Source organism: Pteropus alecto, unplaced genomic scaffold (genome assembly GCF_000325575.1).
Source record: "Pteropus alecto unplaced genomic scaffold, ASM32557v1 scaffold5620, whole genome shotgun sequence".
Classification (NCBI taxonomy): Eukaryota; Metazoa; Chordata; class Mammalia; order Chiroptera; family Pteropodidae; genus Pteropus; species Pteropus alecto.
The window spans coordinates 1-2,744 of NW_006429350.1; the positions used below are offsets into that span (position 1 = coordinate 1).

The window sequence follows — 2,744 nt, forward strand, 5'->3', positions numbered from 1 at the left end:
CCAATGTAAAGAGAAGCATCATGAGCAGCAACTCGTCACCCGCTGTAGCTGCGGAGCTGTGCTATTAAACCATGACCGGATCCTGTGTGAAAACCTGTACTCGCCCGGACCCTGCCTGGTTCTCTATGCACTGTTTGGCTATGGAGCTGTGCTGACCGTGTTTGGAAACCTCTTGGTGATGATGTCAGTCCTGCATTTCAAGCAGCTGCACTCTCCAACCAAGTTTCTCATCTCCTCCCTGGCCTGCTCTGACTTCCTGGTGGGCGTCATGGTGATGCCCTTCAGCATGGTCAGGTCCGTCGAGAGCTGCTCGTACTTTGGGCAGAGCTTCTGTACTTTTCGCTCGTGCTGTGATGTGGCTTTTTGTTTCTCCTCTCTCTTCCACTTGTGCTTCATCTCCATCGACAGGTACATTGCTGTTACTGACCCTCTGCTCTATCCCACCAAGGTCATGGTGTCTGTGTCAGGAATTTGCATCAGCATCTCCTGGATCCTGCGCATTGCATGTAGTGGTGCCGTGTTTTACAGTAGCTCCTATGAAGATGGACTAGAAGAATTAGCTAGTGCCCTCAACTGCATAGGAGGTTGTCAGACAGTTGTAAATCCAAACTGAATTTTCTATCGTTCTTTATACCTATCTTCATTATAATCATTCTCTACTGTAATATTTTTCTTATGGCTAAACAATAGGCGAAAAGTATTGAAAATACAGGTGGCAATATAGAATCATCATGAAATAGTTAAAAATCCAGAGTGGCCAAGAGAGAGAGGAAAGCAGCTAACACCCTGGGGTGACGGTGGTAGCATTTATGATTTTGTGCTTACTGTATAGTATTGAGTTACTTATTGATGTCTTTATTGGCTTCATAACACCTCCCTATATTTATGAGATTTGCTGTTGATGTGGTTATTATAACTCAGCCATGAATCCTTTGATTTATGCTTTATTTTATCCATGGTTTATGTAAGCCATAAAAGTTATTGGAAGTGGTCGGGTTTTCGAGGACAGTTCATCAGTGATGATTTTGTTCTTTAAAGAAATGTCAGCATTTAGATTGAGATAGTTGAAGATATCTTTACACTGTCCAAATGAAATGAGTTTTTGAAAATCAAGTTATCGACTGTTATTAAAAAGAAAAACATATTCTTCAAATTTGATAGGGTAAATCAATGTTTTTCAATTATATTAGTATGTGTACTTCCCTGATACTTCCCCCAAAATATTTATTTGACTAATAAATGTTAAATCCTATTTGTTAAGTGTTGCAGAGCTCCCCATACCACACTCCCTGCAGACACTTCCTTCCCTTAATTTTCTTTTTTATTCCACTGACCATTCCCTTGCTAACCTAAAACATCTTTGTTTTCTTTGATTTCTTTTCTTCTTTCCTTACAAAGTCTTCTACTCACTCTCAACTTGTCAAAAATTTTTCTGTGATTGACTTCATGGGGCTGTTGCTTTTTGCTGTTGTTGTTGTTCTTTCACTCGCTTTGCTTATTTTCCCCAGGGAAAGTTTTTGGGTGGCAGTCAATCTATTATGCTTAATTTCTGTAGGTGTCTGTGTCAGGAATTTGCTTCAGTATTTCATGGATCCTGCCCCTTGCTTACAGGTGCCCATGAGGATGGAATGGAGGAATTAGTAAGTGCTCACTGCTCCATAGGTGGTGTCAGCTCATTTTAAATCAAACTGGATATTGATAAAATCTCTATTATTTTCACATCTCTCATGTTAAGATGATTCAATATATTTTGGGGGGAGCTGGAAAACAGAACTGAAAAAATTGAAACTACTAGTAGAAAATAGCTACAGTATCAGGGTATTGTAAGACCAAGGTGGCTAAGAGAGAGTGAAAAGCAGCTAGTACGTTCGGGTCACAGTTACTGTTTGATCTCATGGTTACCACATGTATTTGATTCATTCACTGACTGTTTTTTGGGTTTTATAATCCCTTCTTATGCTTATGAGACATTTTACTGGTTCAGTAATTCTAATTCTGCTGTAAATCATTTGATTGATGATTTTTTTACCCTTTGTCTTGAAGAGCAATAAAACTTATAAGTGCCAAGTAATAAATGACAGTTTATCAACCATAAGTTAATTTGTAAATAAGCCTAAATTTCAAATTGATAGTTTGAATGATTTGAAGTTGACATGGTTACATAATGGAAACTTCTCAATAATTATGATATGAAATAGAGTACATGGTAATGATTCATTAAATTGGTGAGGAAAAATGGCAGCTCAATTTCTACAGCATAACCATTATGCTTTCTCTTCCTTAGTGAATTGAACTTCTCTAAGCATTTGATGGTCATATATCTATTAAGAACGGTGAACACGAAGCTCATAATTTCTATCTCCTCAAATCTGCGCACTTCCCTGCTCTGTCAGTTGTTAATTATTTTATCTTTGCAGGCCTCCCGTATCTTTCTTACCTTGCCTACCAAGCTTACCTTTCTGTCATTTTCAAAGGTTTCCTGATTTTCTGTTCCCTCTGACAATTTTGTGTTTCTTGTCTTTCTGTGGACTTGGTAACGTTGCTTTCATTTTGAGCACCTCGTTTCTGAGCATCGGTCTTTCTGGAGTTCCTAGAGGTCTCTGAGCCATTTTGACTCAGGATAATATTCATATTTTACACGTTGTGGGCGTATTTTGTGATCATGGAAATAACCATGAGCAAATGGTACAATTTTTGCAATAGAGATTGTCTCTTGAATGATTGTTTTCTTCTTCCATGAGGTG

The 2,744-nt window shown here is 38.4% G+C and overlaps 1 pseudogene; it reads left to right on the forward strand.

Annotated features, from left to right (window-relative positions):
* The first annotated feature begins 20 nt into the window (after positions 1 to 20).
* On the forward strand, positions 21 to 1,064 carry LOC102885619 (annotated as a pseudogene).
* The last annotated feature ends 1,680 nt before the right edge of the window (positions 1,065 to 2,744 follow it).